The 10792-nt window shown below is 41.2% G+C and overlaps 1 non-coding gene across 1 annotated transcript; it reads right to left on the bottom strand.

Moving 5' to 3' along the window:
• Positions 1 to 563: 563 nt before the first annotated feature.
• On the bottom strand, positions 564 to 670 carry LOC120252076. The gene has a single exon (XR_005533627.1). It is a non-coding gene; the product is annotated as a small nucleolar RNA R71 (small nucleolar RNA).
• Between the last annotated feature and the right edge of the window lie 10122 nt (positions 671 to 10792).

The following is a 10792-nucleotide window of genomic DNA, read 5'->3' as shown; positions in this document are numbered from 1 at the left end:
TCACACTTTCATATACTTGCATCATTCTAATTTGTTTTTCTTTCTTTCTTTGATTGCATCTCCATGTTATAACCTGAGGTAACCCTTCGACATTAGTTGAACGTGATCTAGACATTGGAAGGAGAACTCATAGATGAGGAAAGGAACCTATACAAGAACGGATAAATCAAACTATGATAGAAGTTGAATGGTCTGACAATATGGCATAACAACATGGGCAATAGAGAACACTCTCAGATTATTCACGATCCACGGTTCTTGGCACGCAGTCTAGCATTGTGAGTCCACCGATTGCAGCTCAGAGATTTGAGCTCAAGCCAGGCTTCATCCAGATGTTACAGCAGTCAGCACAACTTAATGGTTTTGTCGATGAGTATCCTAACAACCACATGGTCAAGATTAATGGAGTCATGGATGATGCTATCAAGTTAAGGGCCTTCCAATTTTCCTTGAAGGGGAGAGCAAAGCAATGGTTACATTCGTTACGTAAAGCATTGATCACTACTTGGGAGGAGATGGTGGAAGCTTTCCTAGCTCAATATTTCCCTCCTGGAAAATCTCTGAAGCTCAAGAATGAAATATCCTCTTTTATGCAAACAGAATTTTAATCTCTTTTTGAAACATGGGATAGGTTCAAGGATCTCCTGCAGAAATGTCCTTAACAGGGGTTCCCCGATTGGATGATTACCCACACCTTCTATAATGGTTTGAACCTGAGTAAAATGTAATTACTTGATACTACAGTGATAAATGCTTGTGCGATATGAATGCGAAGCATTATTTCCTTATGTTGAGCATTACTTTTCTTGGGTTTTTACACTAATATGTGTGTTTTTATGTTACTTTTATGCAGGTAGGGTTGTGAAACCAATTATGAAGGAAAGAAGCTAATGTGGATCGCAATGCACCGATTTTGGAGGAAATCTTGCTAAGGTTCAAACGCGAAGATATAAGTCGGGTGCGAGATGCTAGAGTGTGTGCCAACCTCCCCGTATTTGAGTTTGCACAACCATTTGGAGAGGGCACAAGGGCAGTCACACTCAAGCATTCCAACTTATGCACATAGAACAAGATCTCCATCAACTTATCCGTCATTGAAGAAGCAAAGCGATCCACGGCATAAACGTGTGCCCGTTTATGTTACCTCGATGAAAAGTGGATTCGGGAGTATTTTTGGCATAGTACTGTAGAAGGTTAATGTAGCAAACCAATGTAATAAACACTGTAGCAGTTACTGTTCACAGTCGGCGGAAAATGACAGAAACAGAGAATCCACACGGGCGTGTGGAAATTATCCACGCCCGTGTGGAAATTGCGCACGGGCACGTAGAGCATCCACACCCATGGAGTCGCCTGATTCCAGCACTATTTAAAGCCGATTCAGCCCCGATTTTGGCATTCATTTCTCCATCTTTTCTCCAACTTGCTAGAGGGCGTCGGCTAGTGTTTCGAGGGGTATTGGCCAAGGTTTTGAAGAGGTTCTATGGTTGGTAAGGTAGCTTCGATCGAGGCGTATCCTATACCGGACGAAGGAATCCTTGGACGACGAGTAGAGGACTTTCCACAAGAGCATTGACACGACCATCGAGGGGGTTTCTTTATGGATTTATTGCTTTTACATTTGATTTCTTTGATTATACTTAGCTCCATGGAGAGCTAAACCCCTAGTGGGTACTTGGGTGATTGTGAACCCTAGGATGTATTCGCTTCATTGAACTTCTTTATTATGCTTTCAATAAATTGATGTATATTATGAGTTCCAACCTTGAATGCTTGATTGTAAGAACATTTCCCCCAGAGTGACACTAGGGCTGAGAATTCTTGTTGGTAACCTTGTGAGTGAGTGACACACCACGAGCGTTAGACAAAGCTAGGTTGGAGAGGGTTGAGAGGGTGAGTCGAGAGGTACAGGAGCGTCCCCTTTCTCCTCCGACGTGATAGATTCTACCTCCGTTCCTCGAGTTCTTTGGGGCCATAATAGTGTGAATGGTCTAAGGGATGAACCTCCACCGGGGCCTAGTTGCGCGTGCAATGGAGTGAAGCGTTGAGATGATCTTAGTATCTAGGGCTTAATTGTGGGTAGGGACCTTCCGCCTGGACCAAAGGGTTAGGTCTAAATCTAGGAAGAGATTTATCACTTGAAATCCCTAGAGCTCATTGCAACTCTATGCGAGTGCGAGGTGTTGAGATTATTCGATTTCTCCTCCGGGACATGTATAGAGTTAGGCATAGTTGACCTTAGATTTGGGACTATCTATGTAAGGATTTCCATGACTCACCATTGCATTGATTAGGAAGCATAATAGAGAGTTATTGCACTTGAAGCGATTATCCTAGGTGAAGTATCATCCGAGTACCCCATCTTTATCGATTGCCTTGCCTCCTTCTTACTTTTGCTCTCTTACTTGTTGCTTTTAATTTCTGAGAATTGAATCATTACCACACTTATCATTGTTGATACTCCACATAGCTAAGAATCGAATTAATTGTCTTTAATACCTACTCCCTGTGGATTCGACCCCGCTTACTTGGGATTATTACTTTGACAAACCTGTGCACTTGCGGGATATACGCAAGGGGACCTTGTCATACAACAAGATGTACCTTAGAAAGTAAAACCCCAAAGAAGGTCGACTGCTCATTGAAGAGATGGCTATGAACAGTTATCAGTGGAACTCACAAGGGAAGAAGAAGGTAGCCAGACATTATGAGATCGATTCAGCCATATCATTGGTAGCCCAGGTTGAGTCCTTGAGCAAGAAGCTAGACATTCTAACTTATCCTAGATTAGCGGTAGTGATGAGTTACACAAGGTGTTGGTGAGGACATGCTTTATCTGATTGCCTGATTGCTATTGGTGGTACAACTTCACTGGAACAGGTGGATTTTGTAGGAAATGCAATGAGGGGTCAAGGAAATCCGCATAGCAATACCTACAATCCAAGGTAGAAGAGCCACCCAAACCTTTCTTGTAGTAATCAAAGGCAACAGAAGGCTATAGCTTCATCAGGTTTCTAACAACAACAACAAGCCCCGATTATCGAGAACAGAGTTTCAGGGATGGAGAATTGGATAACTGATTTAGAGAAGGCTTTAACCAAGTTAATTCAATCATCAGATATGAGATTTCAGTCGGTTAAAGCAACACTTCGTAACCACACCGCATTATTGCATACCTTGGAGAACCAAGTGGGACAAATTGTGAAGTCACTTTTGAAAAACCTCAAGGGAGTTTGTCTAGCAACACAAAGACCACTCCAAGAGAGCATGTGAAGGCGATCACTTTGAGAAGTTGTCATGAAGTTGAGAGTAAGCTCCCTAGCGAAAAGACAATGGTTGAGTAACCCAAGGAAGTGGAGGTTGAGGAGAGATCTAAAGAGAAGGAGGTGGCATCTCCACCTTACAAGCCAAGAATTTCTTACCCTTCAAGATTGAAGAATAACCATAATGATGAGCAATACTATAAGTTCTTGGGTCTATTCAAGCAGTTGCACATCAATATCCCATTTGTGGGGGCGTTGTCTCAAATGCCTCGCTATGCAAAGTTCCTTAAAAACCTCTTGGTCAACAAAAGGAAGTTGGAGGAGAGTGCATCTGTGATCTTAGATGCTTCATGCTCGGCGGTTTTATAATAGAATATACCGAACAAGAAGAAAGACCCTGGTAGCTTCATCATTCCATGTAACATTTGTAACTTGTGTAAAGAGAAGGCATTAGCGGATTCTGGGGCTAGCATCAATATCATGCCTTATGCATTCTTTCAGAAGCTAGGCTTGGGAGAGCTTAGGCCCACTCGGATTGTACTTCCATTGGCCGATGGATCAGTTAAACATCTGAGGGACATCATTGAGGATGTACTTGTGAAGGTTGATAAGTGCATCTTTCCTGCAGACTTTGTGGTATTAGATGTTGATGAGGATGTCGAGGTTCCATTGATACTTGGGAGGCCATTGTTGCGCACTTCCAAAACAATCATTGGCATGGACCGTGGTGAATTGATAGTAATGGGCGATTTGGTTCACGGTAATGTAGAAAGATGACCACGTGTTACGTGGTAATATGAAAATATTACCACGTTTGGCATTGCACCAGTGGTAATGTGGATGGTAATATCACATTACCAACTTATAAATATTACCAAGAAAGTGGTAATCCTATTACCACCAAATTTGGTGTGTATCTTGGATTACCATGGTAATCTTATAACTTTTTATATTTTAACAAATTGATTACCATGACAACCAAACATGGTAATGAACTATTCCCAGTAATAAGAGTTCCCAACCAAACATGGTTATATTAAATTACCATAATATTCCCAACCATATAACATTCCCACTCATATTACCATGGTAATCTCGTTACGTGGTAATATGTCATTACCACGAACCAAATGGCCCCTAAGAGTTGGAGATGACAAGTTGACATATCGCCTCATTGAGGCCATGCGACATTCTCTTGAATTCGATGATACTTTATATTTTTTGACACCATTGATGAGTTGATTGATGATTATGTGCAGGAAATGTTGTGTTCTGACCCAATGGAGGGATGGCAAGATCAAGAAGTGGAGAATGAAAAAATCTTATCACTTGATATAGAGGATAAGTTGAAACCTACCCATGGAGTCATGAAGAAGATGATCCAAAAGTTCAAGAGGATAAGGAGACGTCACAAGAAGCATCCAAATAATAGTGAGGATGAGCAGTCACAAAGTAAAGGTGAGGATCCCTTGTGTAGTAATAAACTCAATAACTCCCTCTCTACCTTGCAAAAATTATTTTCATCATGCTTTCAAGTTGTAGGTAAGAGGGTAACATTTATTCATGAATCCCCGTAAGGTAAGGACAGGTATGTCAAGTCTAGTGACGTTAAACAAGCACTTCTTTGGAGCAACCCAAGTCTTTACCGTTTTTCTAAGTTTTAGTTTAGTGTTTGCATGAATAAAAGCTTTAGTGTTGGTGTCTTGATTTTTACGTGCTATTGCTATGTTTTTCTCGTGGATCGTTGGTGTTTTAGTGCACTTCATTGTGACTGCCGAAGTTTTAGGTCGTTTGAGTGTGTTTTCTTGATTCTCTGCATAGTTTTTAAGTATATTTGTAGTCTTTGTATGTGTATGAATGTTGCAGAATTTTTTCTGCAGAGCCTGTAATTTTCTGAGTCATCCAAAAAAGATACATGGCAGTGTGGAATTTTGACATAGGTATGTATTTATGTTCAGAACCCAACTTCTCCATCCCGAGAAGACACAAGAAGTGTAAATGCTGCTGTGAGCTACCTTGTGGCAGCTACACGCTAGTGGGGAATTTCTACACGGGCGTGTGGATCTCTGTAAACTGATAGAACTCCATCTCGAGAAGACACAGGGGCGTGTGGATGACCTTGTGGAAAGCACATGGGCATGGGTAATTTCCACACACCTGTGTGAAACCTTGCAGAGATAACTCTCTATCCCAAGATCACACAGGGGCGTGTCGCTGCTCCTGTGAGCCCCCTTGTGAATTTTCACACGACCATGTGGAACACTTACAAATTTTTTCTTGGGAGAACAGAGAAGCCACAAGGGCGTGTGGGTGTCCCTGCGGGTCAGGCACACGGCCATGGATAATTTCCACATGCCCATGTTGGTGCATTCAGAGGTTAAAATTTCTATCCCGAGAGCACCCAGGGGTGTGTGCATGCCCTTGTGAAGGGCTCCTGTGGATACACACGGGTGTGGGTAATTTCCACTGCCTTTGTGTGGATGTCTGAGACTACAAAGGGGCGTGACTTTTCTTTAAAATCGTTTTGTACCTCTTCATTTATAGACTCCCAAACACTCAAAGAATGCGTCCTTTCCTTCTTCCTAACCTTCTTCGTCTATTTATAAGGTCTTTTCGTTGTTTGCCGATCGTATTCAAAGTTTTTGATTGTCATTTCATCGATAAGCTTCCTTTTTCCTTCATCTACACCAATCTTCATTTCTTTTGCTCAATGTGCTCAATTTCACATGGATTTCATGTTTAAATTATTGGTCAATGTTTTTAGAAGAGATTTTGAAGGTTTTTTGTTGTATTTTGAGTTTGTTTGAGATTCTAGCCATGCGGCTGTGACACCCTCAAGATCCACACGGGCGTGTGGAATTTCCACATGACCATGTGGATTCCTGCAAAACTGTTTTTTAAGTTGAATTTAATCATTTTATTTTCAATTCTAGTAGGAATGGCACCCAGATCGAAGAAAACAACTAGCAAGCATCCCCGTGAGCTCTCTCCGAAGCACATGGAGTTTGTGATCCTCGAACATTAGGTTCGGTTTGAGCACTTGTCGAGGCTTAAGTTTGGATAGTCGAGATTCCCTGACTTGAGCGCATTGAGAGAGATTCATTTGGGGGATAAGATGGCCGACAAGATTGTGGAGTTGATCTTCGTGGGTAGCTAGAGGCCATTATTGTCCATTCGAGAGCCAGCTATCCGTATGCTCACTTTGGAGGTGCTAGCATCGTACAAGTTCGACCTTTTCATACTCTAGCTTTGATAGTATTGATGCTGTTAAGTTAAGAGCCATCGGACAGTACCATAGAATGAGTGTGACTCAGTTTTTGATCTGACTTGGGCTCTACAACGAGGCTTACACTAATACAAAGCAGTATGAGCAGCTCCCGACAGATTACCCTTGCAGCTTGACTCCTCAGCACACCTACAGGATACTATGTGGCCAGGAACAGTATGAGCCATGAGTTTCTAAGGCCTCATGTCTCTCCTGACTGGCCTACAGATATATCCACGCCGTTCTCAGTTAATCAGTGAACAGACTTGGAGACAGTACTGGACTCCTTAGCAATCAGGAACTGCTTTATCTATATTCGATTGTATAGAGCGAGCCACTCCACCAAGGACACATCATGGCAGAGTACATGCGCCATCAGGGATAGTGTGCCAGGGTTGGAGTGCTATTCTCAGGCCCCTGCATCACTCGACTCATCATGTGGATGGTCTCTTGTACGCTATCAGAGGGGCTGAGAAGATCATTATACCATCTCTCCTAGACCTAGGGACGATGCAATTGATGGGCATGGTCTGCAGATACAGAGATAGTGTTTATGTCATGATCATGCCACCACCATAGACGGGCAAGGGTATGGGTGATGCAGCAGAGGGGTCTCAGCCTGCTCTTCAGCCACAACTAGAGCAAATGGAGACAGGGTCACCCCTCCAGCACATGAGCCACCACAAATGTGGGTCATTTCTCCATCTCGAGCCCGTGATCCCTTTGAGAGGCTTGAGAACGTTGTAGGAGGGTTGCATGATGATCTGGTTGAGGTTCACACGATAAAGGTTGCGAACGACACCAAGGCGATGGCGCGTCTTGACACACTATAGTAGATTCTAGAGCGAGACCTGACCTCACCTTTCATTATGAGACCTCGTGCTTGAGTGACACCTCCAGCATCACCAGCAGCACCATCACCACCACTAGCGGCACCAGCATCATCACCTGCAGAGCAGTACCACCAGCAGAGCAGGATACCTACGCTTGAGGCGTCATTTTTTTTCTTTTTCTTTATGTTTAGCATTTTATTTCTGCATTTTATTTTGGACTTGTATTACACAGATAGGACTCTCCTTCTGAGTTTATCTTTTCACTTTTCAATTATATTGAGTTGTATTTCATTTCCATATTTTTATAGACTCGATTTTAATGTCTTTTGATGAGATTTGCTGAATCCCCTTGTGTATACATGCAGATGGTCTTGTGAGTCTTGGAATTGAGGGATAGTCATAGGCATGGTCATGTGGTTTTTTACATGGCTGTGTGTGCTCCACAACCCGTTGGAACTCAACTCTCAATGAAATTAGCTGCATCAAATGTACCATTAGGAGTTCAGGGGTGTATTATTTCAATTGCTCATCTCCACACACATGTTTTGATTGTTATATTTCTTTATTAAGCTTGCATGTGTACATTGAGGGAAATATACAGCTTAAGTGTCAGGGGGAGTTCACATTACACATGTTCTATACTTATGCATTCATCCTTTATGCTCATGTAGCCAATAGCGGTTCACCTTATTTGAAATGGTTGTTTCCTTAAATTTAGGAAAATTTTTAACATTGAATATTATCATGCTCTCGTTTTACTTAGAGTTTTAAGAATTTTTGCCCGATTATCACTTGTTACAATACTCACTTATTAAACCTTGTGGAAACTCAAGTTCGTTGTTTAAGGGATTGTTTTATCATGATTCTTGTTTAAAATAAAACTGTGTTTGTATATTGATGTATTGGGGGGGTGGAAAGAGCCCACCTATGAAGTATGAAGCTACTCTCATAAGTCGGATACTAGTTATGCCCAAATGAGAGAAAGAGCTATCTTATAGGATGTTGAAAGCTACTACCCCGCTAGAAATAGCTACCACCTCGAAAGTGTGAAAGCCACCTTGGTGGCCGCCTAGGAAAGGGCTACCTTCGAGGATGTGTAAAGCTACAACCACTTTTTGTATATAAATAAGTCCCTCTTAAGAAGAACTTCGACGATTACATGTTGGGTTGACTTGAGTGAGTTTACATACACTTACACAATATCAGGTTGTTGTCCTGTTTTATTCAAGTTTTTAGCTAAAGCAATGATTAGTCTTATTCGGTGTTTGAATTTTTCCTTACTTGTAGAATGCCTCTTTTGCATGCTTTTGGTGAACCTAAGGCTAAGCACTTTCAATGAGCACACGCAAAAGCTTAAGTGTGTGGAAGTTTGATAAGTGCTTGTGTATAAGTAATATGAAGTATATTTTCTTTACGTTGAGCATCACTTTTATCAGATTTTATAGCTCATTCATGTGTGTTTATGTTCTTTTGTATGTTAAGGGTTGTGGAGATAAGTTTCGAAGAAAGGAAGCAAAAGTAGATCGTGGACGCGATTGTTGATGAAAATTCTTTGATCAAACAAGGGTCAAGACACAAGTTTTGGTCATAGACATATGGGTATGTGCCAACCTCCATTATGCTTAAATGAATACACAAAGTGGAGGGGCACAAAAGCAGTCACACTTATATGTTCTGACTTGTGCAACATTGTTAAGAGCTTCGTCAATGTTGTTTAATTAAAGACGCGACATGACTACTGCATGGATGTGTGCCCAATCATGTGGCATCGATGAAGAAAATGATTTTGAGAGTATTTAGGCAAGTACTGTAGCAGTTACTATAGGGATGATTTAGCGTGTCTTGACTGCTAGGGGGACTGAGTAACTTATCCAGCCGACCACTGATTTTTCATCCAGTTCTGCTCCTGATCTACCTAGTGTAGAGGATGTTGCCATTGCACCTCCAGCGCCTACCACTACCTCACAACAATGGTCACCATCGCCGCTCCACACTCATCCTTGCCGCTCCACACTCGGACTAGGTTACTTGCTTATCTGCAGTGCTCTAGTGGGTCCAGAGGAGTATGGCAAGCATTGCTGAGCATTTATGTGTGCGACTATCACATGAGGCTATTTCTCCCATGCGCCCCACACAACACATTGGGGTGGACACTTCTTGTAATACCTTGAACCTTTGGAAACTCATAAGAAATTTTTTTAGAGAATTATCTCAATTGCTGTAAGATTTTTCCTATAGAGCAGTTTTGTTGAGAAACTCAAGTGGAAAGAATAAGGACCTAAGTGTGAAAGTTTATAGAAAATTTTTGGTTCACAAGTAATAAAAAGATTTGATTTGTAGTGTTTTCGGAAACCAAGGACTGAAAGGTAAGTTTGCAAGGACTTTTTGAAAATACTATTTCATGATTGAAGGACCATTGGTGACTTTTCAGGTATCTTTTTGTATGAAATTTTATTTTTATTGTCTGACAGGAAAATTTTGGCAGAAATTTAAGTTAACAGATAAGGCGTGGAAATTTAAGTTAACTCATAAGAAATTCTGGGGGCTTTCTTCTTCTTCTTAATCAATAGTTGCATTAGTGTTCTGTGAGAAAATAAAAGAAGAAAAGATGAGAGGAAGAAAATAAGAGGTTTGAAGAAGAGGATGTGGAGATCGCCTGAGAGAGTTCACCCGAGTGCTTGGTAAGAGTTATCTCGGTTTGAATGATGCATGATGTATGGTTGAAGAACTTTGGCAAGCATGCTATAATTTGAATTTGTTTTTATGCGATTTGGCTTGGTTTTGAGTGGAAAAAGCATGGTTTATTGTTGTAGATGATGAGTGATTCAAGTTGCTTTGGAAAATAAACTATGTATTTGGGATGGATTTTGCTTGGAATGGGGGATGAATTTTCAGGTTTGCTGTATATTACTGTGGCAACTGGAATTAGGGTTTGGCTTGGTTAACTAAGTGGATGATGATGATGATTAAGTTGATCATGATGATTAAGATGGTGATTATAATGGGTGGAGATTAAGTGGTTGAGTTTAGCCAAATTGGTTGATTGGGCTTGATCAAATCAAGTGAAGTGGGCTTCATTTAATTGAGTCAAGTCCATTCAATTGGTTTGGGGCTGGGTTTGGTTAGCTAGGTTGAAATAGATTGGATTCATTTGGGTTTAAATGAGAGTAAAGAACTGGTTTGGTTCAACCAATTGAGGATTGACTTGATTTTGACTAAATGTGTAATTTTGTTGGGTTGAAGTTAGGTTAAGTTGATTGAGATTGATTTTTCTTGGTTCAGATTTTTGGCTAATGACTTGGGGTGAACCAATTCAAGGAGAAGTGGGTTCAGTTGAACTAAGCTGGTTCAAAAGATTTTGTATAACAATTGGAAGTGGTTCAATGCTGGTTGGTGAAATTGAACTTGTTTCAGAGAAATTGAGGTTGGTT

This window comes from Dioscorea cayenensis, chromosome 20 (assembly GCF_009730915.1).
Source record: "Dioscorea cayenensis subsp. rotundata cultivar TDr96_F1 chromosome 20, TDr96_F1_v2_PseudoChromosome.rev07_lg8_w22 25.fasta, whole genome shotgun sequence".
Lineage (NCBI taxonomy): Eukaryota > Viridiplantae > Streptophyta > Magnoliopsida > Dioscoreales > Dioscoreaceae > Dioscorea > Dioscorea cayenensis.
Note: the sequence above shows the minus strand (reverse complement) of the source record. Positions and strands in the feature narration are given on the sequence as shown.